This window comes from Cyanistes caeruleus, chromosome Z, assembly GCF_971803275.1.
Source record: "Cyanistes caeruleus chromosome Z, bCyaCae1.hap1.1, whole genome shotgun sequence".
Classification (NCBI taxonomy): Eukaryota; Metazoa; Chordata; class Aves; order Passeriformes; family Paridae; genus Cyanistes; species Cyanistes caeruleus.
Genome location: NC_141732.1, coordinates 14,375,142 through 14,401,775, shown reverse-complemented (window position 1 = coordinate 14,401,775; position 26,634 = coordinate 14,375,142). Strand labels below are relative to the sequence as shown.

Genomic DNA, 26,634 nt, shown 5'->3' with positions numbered 1-26,634 from the left:
TTGCATTGTTGATCTGTAAAAAATGTATAGATTTTACAGAGTAGAATTAAGTAGAGTTTCACTAAATCTAAATATGAGTAAAGTAAATTTGTCACTTTAGTGTTCTTTAAAACTTCTCTATCGACAAGTTAGACTGTCAGTTTGAACAAGCTAACAATGTTTTATATAGTGTGTGTGTTAGTTCACTAAACTAGTTGTATTAAAATCAACCATCAAGTCCTTACAAAGAAAACAATTCTTAAACACCAAAAACATAAGCCAACATTCTAAATCAGCATCCATTCAAAGTTCTAGTAAAAGAAACCTCTTGTGCTGTGTTTGTTCTCTTTCCTGCAAGGGCCCAGCAAGAGATTAAAAACACTGTACATTTTTATTTTTTTCTAAATGAAATGGGTGAGTTGTGGATGCTAACTCTGAAACAGAGAGCTTGTGAAACTGCAGGCCATATAGCTTCTCAGTCTTGCCTGAGAAGCTAGCCTAGAAAATTCATGGGAGGATTCAAAACAATCCTCAAAGACAGAAAACAGCTTTGCAGGTGGTGTTGTCTGTCTCTTGTTTTCTTTGCAGGAGAAAGTCAGGGGGTAGTGTGCCCCACTGACCAATGATGGTGATGTAGTGGTTTGCTAACCAGTAAGAGTTTCTTTTCTGTACTTTCCACGTATCAGTCTATAAAACAAACCTGAAGTAATAAACTACGGGACATTCTCCTAATCGACTCCATAGAGAGTCTATGTTGCTCTTCTCACCGTTCCTAATAGAGCGACACCTCAGGTTCCCCACCTAGAGCTGTTCTAACAAAGGCAGCAAACATGAGTCTGTCTCCTGGCCATTCATGACAGGTGAGAGGACTGCGAGGGGCTGAAGAAACTGAAGGGGGGGCTGGGGGTTTGCCGAGAGGACGGCGGGGCTGAGGGGATGGAGGGGGCCAGCAGAGAGCACAGAGGGGTCAGGGACTGCAGCTCTGCCAGGCCTCGGAACCAATTCCAGAGCCTCTGCTTTTGCCACAGCTGTCCTGAAGACCTTGAGGGCAGCCAGACACTGCCAGGAGCCAGCAGGGAGAAGCTGAAGGCCAGGAGCGAGAGCAGTGAACAGGGAGCTGCTGCTGCCACCCCGAGAGCCTGGGTGAGGCCACAGGGCCAGTGAGGCCGGGCAGGGCTGAGGGTGGCGTGGGCTTTGGCCGTGGGCGCTGCCCGGCTGGGCAGGAGCGGCCCCTGCCCGTGCTGGGGCTGCTCAGCGCTGCTGCCCCGGCCGGCACAGGGGCTGTCCTTGGGCAAGGCAGCTGTGCCGGCAGGGCCCGGGAGCTGTGCCGGCCTGCCGGGGGATGCAGGACAGTCCCGCTGCGCCTGCACCTGGTCTGCCTGCTTGTTCTTCCCAACCTTCCTGGGGAGGCTCTGAGGTTTTCCCTTCGCTGCTGGAAGGGCAGGTGCTGCCAAGGGAAAGGTCTTAATACTGACTTAGTATTCCCTTTGTCTCCCAGATGTCCCACCTATTGTCCCTGTCCAGGAGAGCTGCTCTGCACGGGAGGAAGACATAAAGAGAGAACCTGAGAGCATCAAGGGCTGCAATCCCTCCTGATTCCATTCTAATGATAGACGTGTAGAGTTAGTATTTGGTAGTTACAAGTATAGGGATATTTATATATGTAGACTGATATTTGTGCAGGTTTATTTACGTATGTGCATCTAGGAATGGAGGCCAAAGAACCAGCCAACCTCAAAATCCTGGCTTTCTCAACCCTGGAGAACTTCTCCCTAGGCGGGACACTTACGTCATGAAGAGAAAAAGTGTCACTCCCAGAGGCCTTTGAGTTGAACATGTTAATTTGTTATACCCCATTGGTTTCCCTCCCTATCAATCCACCCCAATACATGTATCCAAGTTTCCCACTCCCCCCTCCTTCCCTATAAATACCCTGGTTTTCCCCCGGTTAGAGGAGCTGCAATCACTGACTCCCTTCACTGAGGGCCCTACTATAATAAAGGCTATTTCTCGGTGGAATGCCATACAGCTCTCTAGTCTCTCTCTCTGTGTCGCCTGCATGCTGCTGCTGAGCTGAGATCACTCACCAGGCAGAGGACGTGCCTGTGCCCCTGGGCAGTCCTTTTCAATACAGCTTCTTCAGGGTAGTCACAGCACCCCTGCCATTGACACCACCGCAGCTTCTAGGTACATTTATAGATGCATGTTTTTACATATATATGTACATATATAGGTATATATATATGTAGTTACATATATGCGTATCTAATGTTCTGTTTACATCCCTGCTTTGTTATATTCACATATGTGTAGTTATACAGCTATGTTGTTGGGGAGGATGAAACAGGGAAACCTTATGAATATGATTGTTTAGCAAAAGATTCTGAAAATATGAAACCTAGAATCAAAATAGAAATGAAAGCTCGCTTTGAGCCATAGGATACTGAGTGCTAGTTACTATATAACCAAAGAACAATAGCCTAGGCAGCTGAAGGAGAATCCCTGTTGATAGAACAATACCCTTCTGCTGATAGTGAATCCAAAGGTCAAGCAGCAAAAGAATTTAAAAGGTAGCTTTTAGAGTTTAAAATATAACACTGTATGGTAATGTAGTAATTCTTATAGGCTATATGTAAATCCTATAGAAGGTGTGTCATGTAGTGGTTGGTTACTGGGAATTAGAATATTCACTATAGAAAAGGATATAATGTATTGTAACAAGAAATTAGCACTCTTAATTCTTATTCCCTTCTCTTAACACTTATCTCTTATTCCTTTATACCCTCTCCCATCTAACTCTCTTAACTTCCATGCTTCTCTTGCTCTTAACTCTCTTAGCTTCTACTCTTCTCTTAAGCTCTCTTCCCCCCATCTCTTAACTTGCTCTCTTAATCCCTGCTCTTACTCTTAACTGCCCTTACTTGCTTAGTTGCTCTTAATTTTACCCTCTTTGGCTTGCACCTCTCTAAACTCTTACTCCCTTCTCCTACTCTCTCTCTCTCCCCTCTCCACTCTCTCTCTCCCTCCCTGACCACATATACACTGTGGCTAGTGGCAGAAATGGGTCTCTTCCTTCCTCTACCCAAATAATAAACTGCTTATACCTGAACAGCTTGACCCTGGAAAAGTCTCTCACTGCATGTGCTTTTTACATCTATGTAAAAAGTAATTCTATGTAATTCTGTTGTTGGAGTCGTAAGGATTTTTATGTTGCTACATTGATATTTGTATATTTATAGATGGGATTCCTATGTGTATGTTTCTATATATCTTGATATCATTTGTAACAATGTGTATTTTCACTGTACATTGTTACGATTGTATATTTACTCAGTTATATTTAAATACATATGGAGTTGTATAGTTCCAAAATTATATTAATTTCATTGTGAACCTAGGGTTAGTTAAAGAAGGGTATTGATATTTATGTATTTGTACATGGGCTGTACAATTGTAGTACTATGTAATAAATTAAACTGTTAAGCCTCAGTTCTTATTTGTGTACAGTAAGTAGCTGTAGAGGGTTGCAATAAATGACTTTAACTGAAGTTGATATCTGTATATATTTATATAGCACGATTGTAACAACTACTTAATTTCTTAAAATTTAATTGATATTTGTATGTTTGTATGCTGGCAGCAGGGGTATAGCAATTAGCAAGAAATTTTATTTTTAAACTTAAATTGATTTTTGTCTACTTGCACATTAGTAGTGTGGCTGCTAACAATCTGCAAAAAATTCAATGTTTCAACTGAAAGAAATGTAGGTTTGTGTTATCCAAAGCAATGGGCAGACGCAAACGTGATGATGCTGGAGGATTTTGGCCATGAAAATCTCCAGCCATGCCCAGCACACGCCCCACTTGCACTCAGGCTGGGCAAGGAAAGCGCAGATTTGGGATGGCAGCAGAGCCACACGTTGGCTAAGAGCTCGCTCCTGAGGTCTGCTGAGTAAACTTTGTATTGTGGTTTGACACTGGTCCAACACTAGGCACCCACCAGAGTTGCTCGCTCACCCTCCCCTGCCACAGCTGGGCAAAGGAGGGCAAAGGGAAAAAAATGTTAACAAAGGCTTCATGAATGAGATAAGGACCGGGAGAAATATTTCAAGGGCAAAACAAGCTCAATTTTAGTTGCAAAGTGTATTTATTACTAACAGAATCAGAGAAGAATAATGAGAAGTAAAATAAGCCTTTAAAACACCTTCTCCCCCCAGCCCCTCCCCCCTTCCCACCGACAGTGCAGGGATTTGGGTCAGTTCATCACTGAGATTTTTTTCCACTGCTCTGGGAGAGAAGTCCTTCCCCTGTGAGGCCGTGGGGTCCCTCCCAGGGGAGGCAGTTCTCCATGAACTTCTCTGGCGTGGGTCCACTCTCACAGGCAGCAGTCCTACAGCACCTGCTGCAAATGTGAGTCCCTCCCACAGGCACATAGTCCTTCCAGAACTGCTGTGGCGTGGGTCACTCTTCCCACAGGGTGCAGTCCTCCAAGGACAGGCTGCTCCAGCCTGGAAGCAAAGGCCCTTGCTCTCCACTGGGTCTTCCACCATATCACAGCCTCCTCCAGGCATCCATCTGCTCTGGCATGGGCACCTCCCCCATGGGCTGACTGTGGATCTCTGCATCCCCCATGGATCCATGGGCTGCAGAGGCACAGCTGCTTCACCATGGTCTTTACCACGGCCATGCAGGGGAACCTCAGCTCCAGTGCCTGGAGCACCTCCTGCCCATCCTTCTCCATTGACCTTGGTGTCTCCATATTGCTTCCCTCATATGTTTTCCCCTCCTCTTTCTGACTGGAAGCAAAACCTATGACTTTGTTTCGATTTTCTTCCTAAATATGTCTTGCATTACCAACCCTTCTCACTGGCCCAGTTTTGGCCAGCAGCAAGTCCATCTTCAGAGCCATCAGCCATTGGCTCTGTCAGACACGGTGGAAACTTCCAGCAGCTTCTCACAGGAGCCATTGTTGCAGTCCCCCTTACACTTAAAACCAGGCCTTGCATAACCAATATGCTCTGGGACTCCACTGAGTGTAGAACTCCAATTAGGAGCCACCCGGGGAGGACAAATCACCCCCATCCCATGGGCAGCTCTTTAGGAAGCTCTCCGAGTGTCCCTCTGAATGTCATCCTGGAGACCAGAAGCCAGCTAAGGAATCCTTAGCCAGCTCTGCTGCCTTTGGCTGCACTTCTGCTAATGAGCTGGAGCAAGGGGGAGGGAAAGTGACTACGACTGCTGCAGGCTGGGGGTGAAGGAAGGGCCATAGACGCAGGTGCTGAAATGGTCCAAAATCCAGAAGGATGCTGGAGAACTGGGAAGCAACAAGTTCTCACAAGTGCTGAAATGATGGAAGCCCTTTTTGTGAAGTTCCCTGAAGAAGCTTCAGAAGAGGAGTTGATGCTGTAGTAAGTAGTACCAGAAGGCACAAATGCACTACCACTAGGAGACGGTCTGTATCACCTACAGGCAATGGCTTAGAAAAAGATGAGGTATATATTTTATATAACCTATTTATTATAGTATATAACTGAAAAAATATACATATTTGAGAAATAAATATGTATTATTTGATGCATTTTGATATATTTTGATACATATTTTCATTTCATATAGATTTGATATATTCTTCCAACATGGGAGTTGAAGATGTACTACTGTCCAAAACCTTCTGCCCACTGGTGTGTACATGTATGGATGCCAAATCTGAACCACAGTGCCTGTACAAATTGCAGGCCGCATGGCTCCTCGAGCTGCCTGAGAAAATAGCTTGGGAAAAATATGAGAAGGAATTAAAACAATTCTCAGAGATACTAAATATCCTTGCAGGTGTTGTTTTGCAGCTTCTTGTTTCTCCTTGCAGGAGAGAGTCAGGGGGGCAAAGTGCCCCTGACCAATGATGGCGATGTAGCACTTCGTTAGCCAATAAGAGTTTCTTTTCTGTACTTTTCCACGTATCTGTCTATAAGACAAGGCTGAAGCAATAAACTAGGGAATTCTCGTGTTGTGACTCCCTTGAGAGTCCATTGTCGTTCTTTATCGCCGTTCCCAATCGGAACGACATCTGGTGACCCCGACGTGATGTACACCGACCCCTGAGGTCCGGTAACCCGACGTGAACTGCAGCCGACCCCCGAGGTCAGAAAGCAACCGACGTGACTTCTGCTAATCCCCTGAGGGTAAGCAGCTGTCATGGGGTAGCTTTACCTTTAAGACAGCTTGGAGGGAGAGGAAGTTGAAGCTGCTGGTGGCTGATAAGAGTTTTTCCTCCTGACCAATTATCAGTCATTTCCAAGAATTGACAGCAGATCTGACCATTAAAAAGTGAATTCAACTTGTAAACACCTCCTTAAGAAGTACAGATAGAATTCTTTTGTTCTCTTTGGTTTCCGGCTTCGGACAAGGTAGCAAGGCTCTGTCTCGGCCTCCTCCCCCCCTCTCCAGGCCGACAAAGCCGCGGGGTGGAGGGGGGGAGGGGGAAGAGAAGCAGCGCTGGTCAGCCGAGCTTGGTTTTTTAGTTTTTGCTGCTAGACTGAAACTTAACACCATGAACTCTTGCAGTTTTCTTAAAGCTTTTAATTCTTTTACTACCTGGATAAACATACAGATTACTCCTTTTCTCAGAAAGACAGAGAGAGAGACAATCAGCATAGAGGAGACATCATAGAACCACCAAAAACAGTGAAGAAAAGAGTTAAGTTTAAATAAGAAAGAGAGAATAAAGAGATGCTTTACAGCTGAAATATCTTTCTGTTAAAGCTATGGAGATGGACAATAATAGTATAAAAGACTCCTTTAATTCATGATAAGAGTATTAGGAGGAATGAGATATTCAAAGTGTAACTTTTGAGCAGAAGAGAGAGAGAGAGAGTGCTTGTGATACTGTGAGTTGCTGGAATTGAGTTAAGTGAAGATTTTGAAGCTTTGGGGGCAAAGAGAAAACTGTTTTCCAGGAAAGCTCACAGAGACAAATGAAGAAGACTTCTGCCTTTGAATAACTTATCCTTAAAAATAAGATTCCTAAACTCTGTGACCCATACACACCTTAGAGATGTGAAATGAGAGGAGAAGATCTAATAACAGATTTCCGGGCAGCTGGCATTAGAGAAATAGAAAACTATGATGAAAAATAGTTTTCTCGTGAGAAACTCCGTAAGCTAACAGAAAGAGACTTCTGTTTCTCTACAAAGACTGATGAAAGACTGTAGCAAAAATTAAGACTGTTTTTAACCACCAAAGTCCTAAAGTTATTTGTCTCTATGTTGTCATGTGTACAGAGAAATAGTTAAGATGTAGAAGATAAGGAGGTTTTCTGAAAGTTTATTCTGGTATTCTCATTCTTGTAGTTTGTTAATAAACTGTCTTTATTCCTTTTAAGTCTTAAGCCTGTTTTGCTCTTGTTTTAATCCATATCTCACAACAAAAAAAATAAGTAGTTTTTTAGTTACTGGTTTAAAACCACGACAGCAGCGAGCGGGAAAAAGCCAGCCCTTCCCCCTAGAGGGGTAAGTGGAATTCTCCCGGGCTTTCCTAGAGGAAGCTGGTTCTGGAAACCAACGGGATAGTGGAGCCTGCCAGTGAGTGGGTTTGGAACGGCTCACCTTGGCGAAGCAGAGCTCAAAATCCCCGGGTCTGAGCCGATAGCGTGTGCATAATTGCATTCGCGGAGCCGCCAAGATAAAGTTCTCATAATGGGGAACTGCACTTCAGCTGATGAACAGCTTGCCTACCTTGCATGGCAGGATGCCCTGCCCCGCATGGGACTCAGTGTTTCTGAAGATGCCATGCGTGCTTTATTTCAGTGGGTTAAAGAGCAAGGTTTTGATATAACTATGGGCAATGCCTTTGATCTCGAACTTTGGCTGTCGATAGAGAACCATTTATGTTCAGAATTCATTAACGGAGATATCAGCGTGTGTAGCCTGGCAGCCACCTGGGGAGTGCTTTTTAAAGCGCTGAAACGGAGCCAGTCTGAGGACAGTAAAACCTGGATGAGAAACTTTGATGCCGAAAGTTCCTCCGTTGTACAAGATAAGGGACCGGGAGATGAAACCGTGGATGAGCTGCATAGTGCTCTTTTAACTCTGCCCAGACCCTCGGAGGACCTTAGTGGCGAGCGGGAGCAATCTGCAGCCCGAAAATCTCCCTCTCCAGAGCAGTCTGAGCGGCCGCCATCCGCGGAGCTCGGCGCGCGGGCTCTGCCAGCAGAGGGGCCTCTCTTCAGGCCCCCCCGCGCCCAGCGCGCGAGCCGCCGCCGCTGGAAGCCCCTGGCGGACAGACCCCCTGTGTCACACAGCTCCCCCCGGCAGAAAAGCGGTGAGGGGGACCAGCGGCTTCGCTCGCCCCGCGCGTGCGCGAACCAATCCCCCTGGTACCAACGCGGCGGGGCGCGCGGCTGCCCCCGGCAGAGGAGCGGCGGGGGGAGGAGAAACAGCACCCTCACTCCCCCTGCGCATGCCCGCCGCCACCGGCCGGCTGCCGGCCGGCTGCAAGAACCCCAAGAAACCCGAGCTCAAGCCCAGATCTGGGGCCAGGGCCAGGCCCGTGGCGGGCATCGCCCCCCCCCGCGCGTCCGAAGCACCGGCAAGAAAGCGCGGTGGGGGGGGCGGTGGCCTCGCTCGCCCCGTGCGTGTGCGAGACGGCTCGCCCTCACGCTCCCCCCGCGCTCCAGCGGGGAGGCGCGAGAGGGAGAGAGAGCGCTTGCCGTGCTGTGCTCCCGATCTGAGCTCTAGCAGCGGCCCCCCCGCACCCATAAAGGTGGCGGGGGGAGAGAAAGACAGCGGCAGGCCCTCCACCGGGACCTCCTGCACCAACCCGAAAGAGATGCCTCAACGAGTTCGTCAACTCCAGCGGCCTGAGCTGCGTCAAAGTCCTGCAGCCCCTGCGGGACCCAAACTAACTCACCTTGTACCTTTTTTAGTCTTGTGTTTACAAAACTGACAACCAGCCGTGAGGAGATGGTAACTTCAAATTCCCTGAACCTTCCTGAAATTCATGAACTACTGTTCAAACCCGATGAACAACAACAGCAACCATGTAAACTTTATAAATCCCTCAAAAACCCCTCAATTATACTTGAAAAAAAAAATCCAGTGGAAAAAAAAAAAAAAAAAAAAAAAAAAGCGGGATAAGAAGAGGGGATCAATGCAGCATAAATTGCATATAAATTGCATTGTACATTGTTTTTATCACTTTGGTGTTCTTTCAAACTACTCTATTGACATGTTAGACTGTCAATTCGAACAGACTAACAATGTTGTGTATAGTGTTTTGTATAGTGTGTGTATTAATTCACTGAATTAAAAACATTAGAGTCAACCATCAAGTCCTTGCAAGGAGAACAAATCTTAAATACCAAAACGTAAGCCAAAATTCTAAATTAATTCTAGATCAGCATCCATTCAAAGTTCTAGCAAAGAAACCTCTTGAGCTGTGTTTGTTCTTTATCCTACAAGGGCCCAGTAGAATATAACAAACACTGCCTTTTTTATTTTTTCTAACAGAAAAGGGTGAATTATGGATGCTAAATCTGAACCACAGTGCCTGTACAAATTGCAGGCCGCATGGCTCCTCGAGCTGCCTGAGAAAATAGCCTGGGAAAAATATGAGAAGGAATTAAAACAATTCTCAGAGATACTAAACATCCTTGCAGGTGTTGTTTTGCAGCTTCTTGTTTCTCCTTGCAGGAGAGAGTCAGGGGGGCAAAGTGCCCCTGACCAATGATGGTGATGTAGCACTTTGTTAACCAATAAGAGTTTCCTTTCTGTACTTTTCCACGTATCTGTCTATAAGACAGGCTGAAGCAATAAACTAGGGAATTCTCGTGTTGTGACTCCCTTGAGAGTCCCGTGTCGTTCTTTCTAGCCGTTCCCAATCGGAACGACATACATGAACACCCACCCACTGTCCTTGCTCTTCTCACCATCTCGGGGCTGCTGTTTGCACAGAATTGGGATGGATTTAACTCAACAGACCCACAGGTGGGGTGTCCAGCTTGTCATGAACACCGATGTGGCAAGGCACAGCACAGCTCTCAAATCACTTACATTTATCACACATAGTTTCATTCCTGCTGGGCACTGAGGAACTCTTAAAAGCACCAAAGATACAGAAAGAGGTGCAAAGAATAGGCCTCAAGCTACTGCTGGTATCCTCATGGAGGAAAATCTGTTGGCTTTTTAAGGTCAAAATTTTCCAAAAGCTAGGAAAGCTGCCCAGCATCAGTAGTTGAGTTGTGAATGGTTTTCTCGACTTGGCAAAATGGAGGTGTCAATTGTGGACTCCGTCCTTGGTTCAAATCACCTGCCCTGACGTGCAAACAAAAGCACCACCAGCAGCAGAAGCTACATTAGTCACGTTTCTCAAAAAGCTGTCTTAAATTTGCAAGAGGAAAGGAAAACATGTCAGATGGATTGATTGACATGGATTAAGGACAAGACTCTGAGAAACATTTACAAAGCAAAGGGCGGCAGCTTCTCTGGGACACTCCTTGTGCTCCAAGGCAGCTGGGCTGCCCTGGCTGCCCAGGACCCCAAGCTCCATGGGCTCTGCAGAGCTGCAAGCGGGGAGGCAGCTTTGGGCACTTCAGCACCTGGGCAGGAGTGGCCTTCTTGGTCTGGACAGCTTCCTGTGGGCAAATGCAGGGTGCTGGACTTCTGCTCTTAGTCCTAGCCTGGCCTTTCAGTGCTAATCCTGTTCCCTGTCTGAAATGTGCTAAAGAGGGACTTGTTTGTTTCCAGCTCCACACAGCATTGATTTGCACCACAAAATACTGAAGAACTAAAGCCTGAATACTGAAGAACAACAGGTTCTGACTGAGACCTGAGTAACAGGCCCTGAGCCACAGCTGCTCTCTAGATGACCCTTCCAACCAAATGTTCTATGTATCTGTTCCTTAACCAAGTAGTACTATCAACAGGATCTATGCATCCATTCATTGGTGAAACACATCTTTACATTTTGGCATGAGGAAACCAGACAAGGCCGCACCTGGCCTTGGTTCCTCCTTGAGTCCAGGCCAAGCTCAGGGATAAAACCAAGAGGAGAATGAATCAGATGTCCCACACCAGAAGCTCTGTCAGATTTCTCATTCAGCACTATCAAAGCTGAGCTAGTCTCATACTTGTGGGCAGCAAAGGTGGGGGCACCACACAATTTCCCAGTTCCCAGCTGTGGCTCTCCAGGGCTTGGCTGGGACAGCTTCCTCCAGCTGATGTGTGGATCTGGATTAAAGGGAAGGGATTGGGGTATCTGTTGACCCATCTTTCTTAATTACTAGAGGCAGCCTTTTGTAATAATGATGAAGTGCACTGGTTAGCTTACCCTCTTATGGGGATTTTTTTTGCATTCTTGCATAACAGTAAATAACACAATTCCTTCAGCTGGTATCTGCATCTGTGTCTCTGACCCTCCCCATGGCCAAAGCAAACACACAGCCAGTTTAGCACAAGACCTGCCTCTCTGCCAGCCCATTTCTTGGAAAACACGCCTGATCACCACCTCCACAAATGAAATTACCACTTTGCAACTTCCTTTTGTGCAAGCAGGTGATAAAAGTAGCCATTCCCAGCTCTGGCCTCCCCTGAAAACCAACTGTTTTCAGCTGTCACAATCCTGAAATATCAACCTCCTTCCTTAACCTGCCCACTAGGAGCTCACACAGAGAGGCCTTTTGTCCAATAATACCCACTGAAGAGCAGTTTGAAATGCAGCTCCTTCAGAAATTAAATGTCCCTTTACCCAGTGAGCACACACCAACCTGTGCCATAGGGAAAGCAGGAGGGAAAGAGAAGCTGCTCTCCCACAACAGCAAACTCTGTGCTTCTTTTGGTTCCAGCTGGAGAGCAGAGGCCATGGGCTACTCCTCAGTTTGGGAAGAACCCAGGGAAATGGCCTGATTTGGGAGGGCAGCACAGGGAAGCTCCCCAAAGAGAAGGAAAAGATTCTCTGGAAGCAAAAGGTTGTGGCAATATTTCTGCAGGAGAAAAAAAAATTAATTAAAATTAAGTAAATAAATGAATAAAAATGAAGCATTTCAAGAAGTTCCTGGACAAATTTCTGCCCCAGCACAACAATCCCTAAGTCTCCTGTGATGTGCTAGGATGCTCAGGAATGAACCTGCAAGGCTTGGATATGCACCATTGGTGTCTGTCCCCCACAGCACAAGCAGCTCCCCAACAAGATTTCAAGACTAAAGGATACACTTTCCCCCTCCAGCTCTTTGCAGCAGCTCTTAGAAATCTCTCTCCATTGAAGGATCTCCTTTCATCCGTCTACACTGACAAGAGTTGGCTGCAGGAGGACACTGCATTGGAACTTGCTCCAGGGGGAAAGAAGAGGTGATTCCTGAGGAAAGAAAAATGCAACACCGTTTGAGAAGAAACCAGCATGAGTTTGCTAAAACTGTAGGCCATGAATCCTTTGCATAAAGCAACATCCATCCATGGTGCAGCACTTTAGTTGTTGACATAACAATGCTGACAGAATGCTGCCCATTCCTGCTGCTGTTGCTGACCTCAAATCACGAAAAAATGTGTCAACTCTGCCAAAGACAGGTAGAGATGGCCAGAGAAAAATGGCTAGTCTGCTGAAAAGGAGGCCAACAGAATGTTTCCTAATCTCCCCTTTTCATCCTTTTCCCTGCCAAGGCAAAGCAATGTCTTTTTCCTCTGCCACTGATGGTGACCCAGGCACAAGATGCAGTGAGGCAAGAGTTCGCCACCGTTCCCAGAGTCCTCCCTCCCAGGGCCTTCCCCTGCCCAACCCTTCCTGCTCTCCCTGCCAGTCCATGCCCGATCAGCCCTGGGAGCCGCCGTGTCCGTGCTGTGCCCGCAGCCCCGGCTCCATGCACAGGGACAGCCAGGCCCAGGGGCTGCTCATCGACCGCTCCCTCTTCGAGCGGGAGCTTCTCAGCCCGGGCGGCGACCAGGGGCCAGCCCCGCACACCTTCAGAGCCACGCGGTTCCTCAGCTTCGTGCGCCAGCTCTACCGCTACGGCTTCCGCAAGGTGCCGGGCCGGGCCGGCGCGGCTGTGCCGGGCGATGCCGGGGGCTGGCTGCACTACAGAAACAGCAGATTTCGCCGCGACCGCCCCGAGCTCCTGCTCCGCATCGAGCGCCGAACTGCAGCCAACAGGCAGCGGCCGGCGGCGGGGCGGGAGAGCGCAGTCGCTTCCAGCGGCTCCCCACGGACCGGTCGCTGCCCGCCTTCCTCAGCGGGCAGCCACCCAGAGCCGGTGAGGCGGGGTGGGAGCTGTGGGCGCAGGGGGTGGCGTGGGCTTTGGCCGTGGGCGCTGCCCGGCTGGGCAGGAGTGGGACTTACCCGTGCGGGGGTTGCTCAGCGCTGCTGCCCCGGCCGGCACAGGGGCTGTCCTTGGGCAAGGCTGCTGTGCCGGCAGGGCCCGGGAGCTGTGCCGGCCTGCCAGGGGCTGCGGGACAGTTCCGGTGCACCTGCGTTTGCCACACGCTGGCCCGCTCGGCCGGCAGCCGGCCCAGCCCTGTGCCGTGGCTGGCGCTGCTCATTGGGCAGCCCTGGGACGCTCGGGGAGGTCTCCGTGAGTGCGTGTGAGCCGAGGGCTTGGTCGTGCTCAGGCCCAGCGGGAGGGAGCCTCCTGTCCCATTTGGAGCAGAGGGGAGAAGAGCTGGCAGTTGGGTTTCTGGCAGCTGCCTCCTGCCAAGGGTTGAACGGATAGGGGAGAGCTCAGTAGACAAGGAGGTGGTTGTTGCAAAGTGATGCGCGAAAGATAGTCTGGGAATAAAATCCCATAGACCCATGTCTGTAGAGCAGGTATTTGTTTATTTCAGTGCTGGAGGTGAGGGCAGTTTCTCCTCCTAACTCGCCCATCTTTGTCAATTGCTGTGGTATATTTAGTAAGTATTTTTTAGTGTTACTATGTCATTATAACATCATCATATAGCGCCAGAACCAATTTACATAGTATGATCCCATGGGTATAGACAGTTCTTTTGCACTGTGCTTGCGCCTCCCTAATTCGGGAGTCGTTGAGGGTTTTTGATGAAGGCTTCCAAAGACATTGTCCTGGGGTGACTTCATAATACTGGTATCCCAAATCGTCTGGTTTATGTTGTATATTAAGTTCTGCACCTTTAAGACTGGCTCTGAGCGCGAGAGTGAGGGGAAGAAGAAGCACACAGTTTGTGTTCAAGAAAAACATCACTCCCTAACATCCCGCTCCTGGACTGTGGTGTCTGCAGTACGGACAGACAGTGGGACAGAGCTTCTCTCTGGCTTTTAGTTAGTTTTAGCTAGCTGAGGCAGAGGAGTTCCCTGGACCTTTGGGGTTTTTTTTTTCCCTTTTTCTTGGATCTGTGCAAACCTGCTCTGGACTGAACACCCAGCCAAACCCCGGGAGCTCATGCCTGTGGCACACCGGGGCCTGGGCCTCGGCACTTTCCAGCACTGAAAGGACTGATAAGAACCTGAGCGAGCCGAGCTTCACCACATGAAAAGGACTTTTCTTCCTAGACTTGCCATACCATTGTTATAAATGCAACGGCAGATTAAAGATAAAAAAGATAAATTTATTATAAATTAACAAAACAGCAAAACAGCGAGGAAAAACCACAATAAATGGACAGCGCAGCGCTGGGTGGACAGGGTCTATACGCAAGGTATAGGTGTTCCCAAATCCACGTCTGAGGGTTCTTTGGCCTGGGTTTTTATAGGGATTTTATGTCCCCAGGCTAGAATTCCAACCAGTTTCCATTCACCAAGTGTCCCTGATTGTCAGGTGAATGGATTTCCTGGCCTAGAACATTGAGTCAGTAAGTATCCGGGCAGAGTCTCCTCAAATGCAAAGTGAGTCTGTATGTATTTTAACATATTTCATCACAGCAGAATCGAGGGATCCGGGCTAGTGCCGATGGATATCTCGGAGGAGTAGTCTCTTCTTTGTCCTTCTTGATTGTGTTACTCTAGCATAGGTTTGGCGGGTGTGGTGTTCAATTCTGGCAACGACCATTTTCCTGAGGCTCATCCCTTTTGTCTTGCTTGATGGTCTCCGGCCGAAATCAGCCGGGCGTTGCCTTTCTCTGGAGGTAGACTTTCAGGCTAGTTCTTTTGTTTCTATGATGGTCTTTGTCCTGTCCTTTCCTCCGAGTTGATGTGCCTGCTGAGGTTTGTTATCTGGGGGGGGTTCTTTTGCAATCCGTGACTTTGGAAAAGGAATTCTGCCTCGACCTGGAGGAGAATTCCTTTTTCCATATTTTCATTAGTTATAATTACACATACTTTATTTAAACCTTTTCTTCCGAATTTTTATTCATCCAATTCTTTATTACACCATCGAACAGCGAGAAGTTTTATTGTTTAATATTATTCAATTTCTGTTAAATAAACAGCTTTTTCCACTTCTCTCCAAGGAATTTTTTTTTTTTTTTCTGGACCAGTTGGGGTGGGAGGGGTCATTTCCCTGGGGAAACCCCCATTTAGAATTTTTCTCACAAATTTGCCCTAAACTAGGACAATCTTTGTGTTTGAAGTTTTAAACTTTGTCTTCAGAGTATGCACATTTACAGTGTTCCTTGGTCTACATCTGGTCCTAACTGGTCTAAATTCTTTGTTTTGTGGCTAATTTGCTTTACATTTGCCAATTTCTCATGAGTGCTAAACTTCTCTATCTGAAACTGACCACCTAGTGAGTCTTTTTTTTTCTCTCTCTTCAGCATTAAGCAACTAGTTAACCATACACTAGCCAGTAGTTTGTATAAAAAGTTATTTTTATCAGGTTTTATAGATACAGAAAGCTATGTTTTAGGTTATATTGATATCAGGTGATATAGATATATCAGGTTATATTGATACCTTATAACTCAAGCTATATAAGAAGCTTGTAATTTTGACTTAAGTTATATAGGCATCAGAACTCCCAGAACATGTGGAGAAATTTTTCTTTCTCACCTTGACTGGGAGGAGGGGAGCTTTTGTCTTCCCTGACAGTAGTACAGTTGCTGCCAAGAAAAACACTACTGGAAACCAGTAGTGACCCAGCCTTCCCTAGGCTTCCTTTCTTCTTTCCACGGTGCTGCCTCACCTGAGGATTCAGAGCTGCCTCCTCTGACGCCCTTCCAGGCAAAGCTCAGGAGAGTGAGGCTTCTGCAGCACCTGCCAAGAAAGTCTGGGCCACCTCTGAACTTGTTGGGGCTTCACCAGTGGAACCATCAAGAGAGTTCATCCACAGATTTCATCTCCCCAAGCTCACAGTTCCACTGGTTTGCATGGACCTTAAATGCCATCCTGAGGTTCTCCTCGCTTGAATTGACCCTGAAGCTGCTTGCAGGACCCGCCAACACAGTTTCTACCCTTTCTTTTCAAATAGGTCCTGGCAACTGAGCTTTTAAAGTGTTTTCCCTGAGTGCTGTGTCATGGGTAGATCTCAAGTGAGAATCAGGTAGAAGGTGTTAAGTGTACTAGGAAGTGGGACTGTGAATGCCAAAGTATTCTCTGCTCTTCCTGTCCTTCCTGCAGATGTGGAGATTGTTCCGGGTATTTTTCAGACAGCCTGTCTGCTGAGGTGGAAGGGCAAGGTGAGAAATATTGCCCGACAACTGGTCAGTGTTAAGAATAATTAGAAGATTGTTACCATGTTACAGTTACTATTTGTAAACCCCTAACCTTGTACCTCTGTCCAAAGTTGCTGTACCCTGTGTTTCTTGTTCTGTGTTCAGCCAGGCGCTGCCCCCACTGCTCCTAGACTCCCACATGGCAACACTGTACCCCTGCCCCAAGTTGCTGCACCTTGTTCAGCTGGGCCCTGAGGAGGAGGATGACATAAGGACTTTGATGTAAATGAGAGAAACCGGAGACCCATGGGATACATACAGACTGATAAAAACCCAGAGACAATGAGCCACAGTAAAAGGAAGAAATAAAAACACCACCACTGAATGAGGAAGACCCAGAGGAGTCCCCTGACTTCCCTCCAAGAGCTGACATAGGCAAGAGGGGACTCGACTATGATGACACCCAAGACAACGAGACCAAAGAAATGAGTATTCTTGTGGACTCCTGTGAGGATGGAAGCTCTGACTCTATCCTGTTGCACATGTGGCAAAGTCTGCCTTTTTTTTCTCCGTGTGGGAAGTGGGAGCAGTGGAGTTGTGTGTGACCCATCAGGACCCTCACCCAAGCTGGTTTTTCAAATAAAGGCATTTAAAGGACATCGAGTCTGGCCCATTCATTTCAGTCAGTGTTAGGTGAACTCCCCTGTTTCTTGGAATGAAGTCAAACTAGGATGGTGATAGGATATTGCAGATGTTTCAGACTGTCTGGCCTGCAAATCAGGCCGTGCCATTGAAATGAACTCTGTGTGCCTCAGAACAGCTGCAGCTGCAGAATATGGCCTCACCTACAAGGTTGCTTTTAGAATTAACTCACAGTTTAATTTCTCAGTGTGTGCCTGAAGATCTGGGCTCTTCTTGGGTGAATTCATGTTCCATGGCCTTCTGCGATAAGAAACTCAAGCAGCCAAATCTAAAAGCTGCTGGGGAGATAGGGAAGGCTGTGATTATAAAGTTTTTGTGTGCCTTTGGAGCAGAAGGGAGAAGAGCTGGCAGCTGGGTTTCTGGCAGTTGCCTCCTGCCAAGGAATGGCAGCGGGACACTTTTCCCAGACAGATGAATAAGTATGGGAGAGCTGAGTAGACAAGGAATTGGTTGTTGCAAAGCTTCAGAACATGTGGGGAATTTTCTCCTTCTCACCCTACTTGGGAGGATGTGAGCTTCTGTCTTCCTTGGGAGACGTACAGTTGCTGCCAAGGGAAACACACCTGAGGACCAGTAGTGACCCAGCCTTCCCTTTGCTTCCTTTCTTCTTCCCTCACTGCTGCACAGCTCCTTCGTGCCAGTAGCGCAGTGCTGCCTCACCTGAGGATTCAGAGCTGCCTCCAGGCCCTTCCAGGACAAGTCCAGATCCTCAAGAGCGTGAGGCTTCCCCAGCAAGTGCCAAGAAAGCGTTTGCCACATCTGGACTTGGGGTTTCATCAGAGGAGCCAGGCACACACAAATTTCAATTCCAGCCAGAGCTCATGATTCCACCATTTCCTGCGCACCATTGAAGCACTTCTGCGGCCTCTCCAGAGAACAGCAGCTGCATTTCTCCAGAGCAGCACTTGCCAGCCAACATCCCATCAGGTACGGAATGTGTTTCTCCCCTGGCTTTTCAGAAAGATCACAAAAAGTGACTGAAGTATTTTGCCGCGGTGCTCTGTCATGTGTACATTTGACTGTGAGAATCAGGTAGCAAGCGTCAAGGGTACTAGGAAGCAGGATCATGAATATCAAAACAATCTCTGTCTGCTTTTCCAGTCCTTGCTGCAGATTTGGAGGGTGTTCTGGGCATTTTCCAGACAGCTTCTGTGTAGAGGTCAAAGGGCGAGGCAAAGAACATTTATCCACAACTGGTTGGTGTCAGGTGAACTCTCATTTTTCTTTGAACTAAGCCAAACTAGGACTCTGATAGGATCTTGCAGAGTTTACAGATTGTCTCTCCTGCAAATAATGCTATTACATTTCAGTGAGCTCTGTTTGTCCCCAGAACAGTTGCAGCTGCAGACCATGGCCTCACCCACATGGCTGCTCTTTAGAATAAACTCGCAGTTTAAGTTTAGCATGTATGTCTGCACCTCTGGCCTCTTCCTGGGTAAATGCACTTTCTGTATTCCATTGTGAGGAGGAACTCAGAAGCCACCAAATCTAAAAGCTGCTGGGGAGATAGAAAGGGCTGTGATTATAAAGTGGTTTTGTGTATACGTAGATCAATTTTATAATCATTCCTTTAATATAATACACATCAATTAGGATAAATACTTTTTAAGGGGAAGAGCTTATCCTTCCAATTCCCTGGGAAGTTTGAATACCTTTCTGGAATTGAGGTCACTGTGCACTTTGCATGATGTTTAATCTAAATATCAGCAGTAGAGCTCTGCATCCCAAAACCACATTCTGGAGCCTGACCAATGTGTTTGGATTCTTGCAGCCACCCCGGGCACTTCAGCCCCTCAGTGCTCCAGCTGGCAGTGCTGGTTATGCAGCATCAGCAGCCTCCAGCTATGCACAGAATGTACCTGGGGAAGAGGAATTGCCACCAGTGGATCTGGGCCTTGGTGTTGAGAAAATGATTCAGGAGATCAGGAGATGCCTGCCTGAAAGATCTCCCTCTGTTCAGGTAACTCCATCGGATGGGAATGAAAGGGGCTGGACTGAGAGCTTTTGAATGTTCTTGCATGGCTGAGAAGCAAAGGCTTCTTGAATTCAGCTATGAACGGACAGGGAAGGATTTGCTTGGTAAAGCAAGATTTGCTAAGGAAGAGGGAATGAAAAGGGCAGATACCCGTTAAGTGAGGATGAGAAGTGTTGGCTAGGTTTAGGTGCTCCTTTTCCTGGGAAGAATCCCTCATGCAGGGGCATTTGTGGGGAGGAAGTGGAAGCTTTGTGGGTTCTAACAGGCTTTGTTTGCTGGGAAAGAGAAGAGCATTTGGAGAATTGCCACTGAAGGCAGAGTGGGAGGGGCATGCGAGAGGTGCCAGCAGCAGATGTGGGCTCTGCCTCTCATGGGCTGGAAGGCCAAGGCAAAGCAAGGGCTGGGCTGCAGCTGCTCCTGCAGCTTCTGCTGCTGTGTGAGCCCTGCTGTGCGTGTAGGCGTTCCCAGATCTGTGTGTGGGGATGGGCTGGAGCTGCAGCTTTCTTCAAGCACAATCAAGCACTGGAACAACTTCCCAGAGCCCTGCCCTTCCACACTTCTCCAGAGGCTCTGACACTGAGTCCTCTGCTGCCATAGGACTGTGCTCAGTCCTCACTTTGTTAAGAATAATTAGAAGATTGTTACCATGTTACTGTTTGTAAACCCCTTATTTACCTTGTACCCCTGTCCCAGGTTTACTTACCTTGCACCCCTGTCCCAAATTGCTGTACCCCGTGTTTCTTGTTCTGTGTTCAGCCAGGCCCTGCCCCCACTGCTCCTAGACTCCCACATGGCAACATTGCATCCCTGCCCCGGGTTGCTGTACCTTGTTCAGTTGGGCCCTGAGGAGGAGGATGACATAAGGACTTTGATGCAAACGAGAGACACCAGAGACTCATGGGACGCACACAGACTGGAAAAAACTCCAAAACAATGAGCCACGCAAAAGGGAAGGAATAAAAACAGTACCATTGAACAAGGAAGACCCAGAAGAGTCCCCTGACTGCCCTCCAGAGGCCGACATAACCTCGAGGAGACTCGACTGGGATGACAGCCTAGACTATGAGGCCAACAGAACAAGTCCGCCCAGGGATTCCTGGGAGGAAGGAAGGTCCAGCTCTGCCTCAGTGACAAAGTTGTACAGATCCTCTTCTTCTGTGGTGTCCAGTGGGAGCAGTGCCAGTGTGCATGACCCCTCGGGCCCCCACCCCAGAGCTGTCCTGCTTAAAGGCGTTTTGAAAAGGAGCTGGCTGGTCTCCTGGCTTGTTCATCACAACTTCAACGGCTGAAGTTGAAGGGTGTTGAGAGCTATGAACCAAACTGGGACACGCAGGTTGGTGACAAAACTCCTGCAAGGTCAGGTTTATTCCCCGGCTGTCCCTGGAGCGGTGGGAGCTGCCGGTGGCCCCAGGCACTGTCCCCTGAGGAGCTGCTGAGGGACGGTGAGACTGAGGGGGCTGAGGAGGCGGTGACGCTGAAGGGACGGTGACCTTGAGCTGCTGGGGGCACTGAGGGCTGTGGGGGAGCAGAGGGCGATGGTGGCACTGAGGTGACAGGGAAGTGGCACAGGCAGGAGTGGCACAGGGGGTGCCGGCTCTGAGGGGATAGAACGAGCCAGAAGACTGAGGGGGGTGAGAGAACTGTGAGGGGCTGCAGAAACTGAAGGGGGGGCTGGGGGTTTGCCGAGAGGACGGCGGGGCTGAGGGGATGGAGGAGCCAGCAGGGAGCACAGAGGGGTCAGGGAAAGCAGCTCTGCCAGGCCTCGGAACCAATTCCAGAGCCTCTGCTTTTGCCACAGCTGTCCTGAAGACCTTGAGGACAGCCAGACACTGCCAGGAGCCAGCAGGGAGAAGCTGAAGGCCAGGAGCGAGAGCAGTGAACAGGGAGCTGCTGCTGCCACCCCAAGAGCCTGGGTGAGGCCACAGGGCCAGTGAGGCCGAGCAGGGCTGAGGGTGGCGTGGGCTTTGGCCGTGGGCGCTGCCCGGCTGGGCAGGAGCGGCCCCTGCCCGTGCTGGGGCTGCTCAGCGCTGCTGCCCCGGCCGGCACAGGGGCTGTCCTTGGGCAAGGCAGCTGTGCCGGCAGGGCCCGGGAGCTGTGCCGGCCTGCCGGGGGATGCAGGACAGTCCCGCCGCGCCCGCGCTCGCCACACGCTGGCCTGCTTGGCCTGCTTGTTCTTTCAGCCCTGCTGGGGAGGCTCTGAGGTTTTCCCTTCCCTGCTGGAAGGGCAGGTGCTGCCAAGGGAAAGGTTCCAATACTGACTTAGTATTCCCTTTGCCTCCCAGATGTCCCATCTGCTGTCCCTGTCCAGGAGAGCTGGTCTGCACGGGAGGAAAAGACTGAGGGAGAGGCTTTGAAGATGAGGCGGCTGGGATACCACTGCTTAGAGTTCTGCTTAAAGATGTATGGACTTAAACACCGGCAGTGATAATTACATGGATATTTGCATATGTTTGTTGTTATTTGTATGGGTTTATTTCTAGATGTATGTTCTTATATTTATGTATATTTATCTTGTTATATGTAGATATGCTCTGTATATATACACATATATGCTTGTAATTATGTAACAACACTAAATATATAGGTGTTGTTATAGATACATTTTATATTGTTGGCTTTTCGCAAATATTAAAAGAATGTTATGTGTATAAGAATGAGAAATTTTGTTGTATTAATATAGTTTTCTTTATTTCTGTTATTGATGAAGTTTAGAAATAGTAGTATAATACATATATGTTAGGTTATGGCATAGTATTAAAATAAAAACTGCTTTTGTTTGTATAACCCAAAGACTGAGGAAAAAAATAACTAGACAACTCCTGCATTTGTAAAGTATCTTATCCAGATGAAGACAGTAGTGACCAGAACTCTGGGGGGAAGAATTTGTTGCATTCCTGGTATCAGAGAATGTAAATCTGAATGGCACCAAGAAGATTGATCTATTGGGAAGGGGGCAAGAGAAAACTAAACAGAAGAACACCAAAGATCCTAAGAAGAATGTATGAATATGTATGGGAATTTATGGATATGTAGTAGGGTTCTGTTTTTAAGGGACAATCCTTTGTTAGTAAGGTGTGCTCTCTTGGCTGAATGCAGAGACACCCGGCCGTATCTGCATACTTTATTTTTTTCTCCTAATTGTTTTTTTATTAAACTTTTAAATTCTATAAAAATTATGTGAACCTCGTTTTTCACAGGTATCTAAGTATTCATATATGTTGTTACGTCTGTGTTAAATTCTATTTCTTATGTATAAAATTGTGTAGGTATTGGTTTCTTTTCATGAAGTTATATGGTTTTTTAAATACATATATTGGTATTTGTATAGGTAGATAGGTCTAATATGTATATTCATCTGTTTCTGGATGTAATTGTATTTACATATGTATGGAGATATATAGATATATATTCGTATGGATGCAAAAGGATGGATATTTAGATTGGTACAGTTGTTTATTTACAGATAAGTTTGTTTCATGTATCTATATGTATTGTATGAAATATGTAGTATTTTATCTGTATTTATGTGTGTATGTTGTGGTGACTATTTATGTATTACTTTCTATGTAAATGTGTTTGCAGTTGTATAGTTGTATGTTTCTATCTATTGAGTTCTTGGTACAAGGTTGTTTACAGAGAGAGTGCATATTTTTGTATTTCTGTATAGGCTGTACACTTGTAATTATACATAATAAGTTGTTAAACACTTCATTGATCTTTGTCTATAGTGACTTGTAGAAGTTAGCAATAAGTTAAGTTTTTGAAGTTGGTATTTGTATATTTTTACGTGCCATTGTTTTGCTAATATAATAAATTACTTTTTTAAACTTAATTGAGATTTTTATAGTTCTGTATTGTCAGCGCAGGTGTAGCAATTTGTAATAAATGACATTTTTCAACTGAAATTGATTCATGTGTATTTGTGGATCAGCTGTGAGGCTGCATCAATCTGCAAGAAATGACATTTATCAGCTGAGATGGGTGGTTTGTGATTTGTGCTATCCAAAGCAATGGGCAGATGTAAATGCGATGATGCTGGAGGATTTTGGTCATGAAAATCTCCAGCCACGCCCAGCACATGCCCCACTTGCGCTCAGGCTGGGCAAGGAAAGCGCAGATTTGGGATGGCAGCAGAGCCACACGTTGGCTAAGAGCTCGCTGCTGAGGCCTGCTGAGAAAACTCTGGGACTCTGCTGTGCGTAGAACTCCAAGCGGGAGGCAGCGGGGCAGGAGAAATCATTTGCAATGCAAATAAAAAGAGAAATTGTGTCCAAACAGATGTGAGGATACTCTGGGAGTTTGATAAAATGCTCTAACTCACCACTGCCTAGGCTCATCTTCAGCAAAACTAGTCTGTTAAAAGCTGAACACCTTCCAGGAAAGATAGATTGCACTTTCCCCTTCACTTGCCGTGCTGTGTGAGTGGAAGATGTCCTTACCACAGGGAATTTTTGCCCTTCAGCACCTCCCTCACTCACATGAAATCAAAGATTACGTACTACCGCGTGGCACCATAAACGAAAACAGCCCTGCCCTCGTGACAGTGTGTGCAAAGTCTTCCCTCCTCCTGTCCCCACATTGCACAAACTGAGCCATCCCCTTCCTGTCCAAACTGTGCCTGAGGTGAGTGAGGGCTCCAGGAGCTCAGGAGGGTGCAACACCACCACAGGTGGGAAGGTTTTGCAAAGCTTCCTAAGCATCAGTGAACTTTGGGTTTGCCGGTCTTCCGCTGGAATATTGTCCTACTCATGAACGGTCTTGGAGGACACCGTGCCGCCAGCTCACGCAAGCGGAGTTTGTTTTCTTCAGGGCTTGAATGGAGGAAAATGCAAATGGTTATTTTTAGAGTGAAATTCCGGGTTTGGTGCAATGTTGGAGTCAGAGGTACAGAGTGTGTGACCTTGTCTGTGATGCCTGGCTCTGACATCTGAGAAAGCACTGAATTTCACGTAACACCATAGAGACAACTGTTAAATAGAAAAAACTATGAGTGTGAGTGTGTAAATTGGAGAGTTTTCTTGAGTCACTAGGTGAGAAAGTTAGTTTAAGGTTTAAACTCTTTTAGAAAAACAAAAGACAAGATGGAGGATTTAAGGTGTTGTCTCTTCTTCCTTCTTCCTTCTTCATCTTTTTCTGGGGATTTTTGGGTAATAATGAGTGATTGGATAGAAGATGCCACAGTGCAGCATACAAGTGTCAGGTCATTGGGTCACTAAGAAAAATAATTTACTTGGCATTTGTTAATTGGATAAATAGACATAAAAAGGACCTTGAAGAAGTTCTTTGTTAGCCATTTTGCATTTCTATATCTTAGTATATGTAGCTCCTTGTACTCTGTATATATGCAATATAGATAAGAGAAGAATAAACAACCAAGTCCAAACAAGAGAAAACTGCCTCTCTCTCCCATCAATCTCAGTCCAAGGAGGAAAGAACCCAGCCACCTGTGTCGTATCTTGACAGTGCAGCTTGGTGAGCTCCATTATTTGCTGTGCAAAATAGAGTAAAAGCTTTAAATTTGCAACAGAAGCTGACTGCCAGCCCACACAGAGACCTGCATGAGGCCCAGGTGTGCTTGCTGCACGCTGGCCCAAGGGAAAAGCTGGAACAGAGTCCCCTTTTATTGCAGATTGAGCCTCTATGTACTGTTGTCTCCAGGGCTGTCTGTGGTAAGACACAGTAATGCAGGGCAGAAACTGTGGCTATGTGAGTTCCAACAGCAACCTGCTCCTCCAGAGTGAGGGACCAGGCCAGCCCGAAAGCCTGAAAGGTGTTCTGGGTACTGCAGAAGGCTGTCCTTGTGCAGGGTTGGCATTCAAAGGGGACCTTCACACCTTGTGATGCTGACAAAGGGCAGCTGGCAGCCTTCCACAAAACACTTCTTTTGTCCAGCTCTTTGAAATGATCCAGCCAACAACAATTCCTACTACTCACACCAGCCCTTTCCAAGCAGGAGGAGTTTTGTATAGGTAGCCTGACAGTTCTCTTAGGCAAGAGACCAAAATACTCAGCTGAGTGTTACCAACTCTCTGTCAGAAGCAGCATCCTCAGTCCCTTATCTCTTCTTGTCTCAGACATGGAGGAAATGGCAGGACATCACTGATCCTGGAAGGGAAAGCAGAAGGAGGAAAGGCAGTAGCCGTCCCTGGGGCCTTGGGAGCAGCGAGCACCATCCAAAATTGGACCTCTGCTGGGTTGTGGAGATAAGAGTGACCAACCCAGCAATGCTCTGTGTGAGACCGGAGCCATCTGTGAATATGAGCATGGAAATATGACCTTGTAAAACAAAGAAAAAGGTGTCCTTGGATATTTGCCAAAGCTTGGGCAGGGTCTGAGCCACCTGATCTAGTGGAAAGTGTCCCTGCCCATGGCAGAGGGGCTGGATCTAGAGGTTCTTTAATGTCCCTTCCAACTCAAGCTCCTCTCTGAGCCTGACTTACAAGCCCATGATGACAAAGAGAACACAGCAAACTTGGGTCCCTCCACTACATTATTGGAGGTTTCTGTAGTCACTTGTCGGAGACTAGTTTGTATCTGGAGAGATTTTCATGGTCCTGCAGTTTTTATTTGTGACTTTCCCTGGTTCAGTGCCCCAAAAGATGCCAGGACAGGTTATTTGCACAATAACCAAGGACAGAGCTGGTTAAGCTGCCTGTGAATCTGATGGCAGAAGTGTATTCATGTTACTGCAGTGTTTCCCCTGTACAGGTGATATTTGGTTTTCATCCTGAACACGCAATGTTCACGTACAATGCTTATATATGCATAAATACTGGCTTTAAGTCCTTGTTCCCTCTTCACACGGGGATATGTAATCCGTCAGAAATTTAACAAGGAGCCATATTAGGTTTGGGCTTGATGGTATGGGTTGTTTAAAGTGTGCAATGAGTAATGTTGTCTCTAACAAACACCACTCTTGTTAATTCAGGTTTGTCTTTTCTCAACCCAATTGCATAGAAATCACTTATTTACAGCAGACACTAAGTGAAATTCCTTGATATAGCTGAGAATTGTCAATTCAGGCTGATTAAAGGGGGAGTTTCCTGTTATTGTGAAAAGACAATCCAGATAACCTTTTTGCTGTACATCTTGGAGGAGGCTGTGCAGTTAAGAATGAAAAGACATTTTTTTAAGAAGTATCTTGAAAGAGCTTTTTGTATTATCAGAAGCAGCTACACTGATATTGACCTCCACAATTAAAAATGCACTACCATTCATGTGTCTGGCCACAATTCAGAGCTGCAACTCCAAAATCTCATAAAATATGTTTCTATACTGTAAACAATGAAGGAGAGTAGAAATACAAACATTTCACATCAGTCTTTCGTGTTGGAAAGACCATTTAATTTATGCTCCCTTAGCTGTCAGCCTAAACTCTGCTGTGCAAACCTTAGGTCTATGTTGGACCTTATAAATTTCTTTTGCACCAACTTAGGTGCAAAGTCGGTATAAAACCCTT

The 26,634-nt window shown here is 47.0% G+C and overlaps 1 long non-coding RNA gene across 1 annotated transcript; it reads left to right on the top strand.

The window, feature by feature from the left end:
- The first annotated feature begins 1,033 nt into the window (after positions 1-1,033).
- LOC147648136 (uncharacterized) lies at positions 1,034-23,080 on the top strand. Its single transcript, XR_015280808.1, has 2 exons — positions 1,034-1,122; positions 21,458-23,080. It is a non-coding gene; the product is annotated as an uncharacterized LOC147648136 (long non-coding RNA).
- Positions 23,081-26,634: the final 3,554 nt, after the last annotated feature.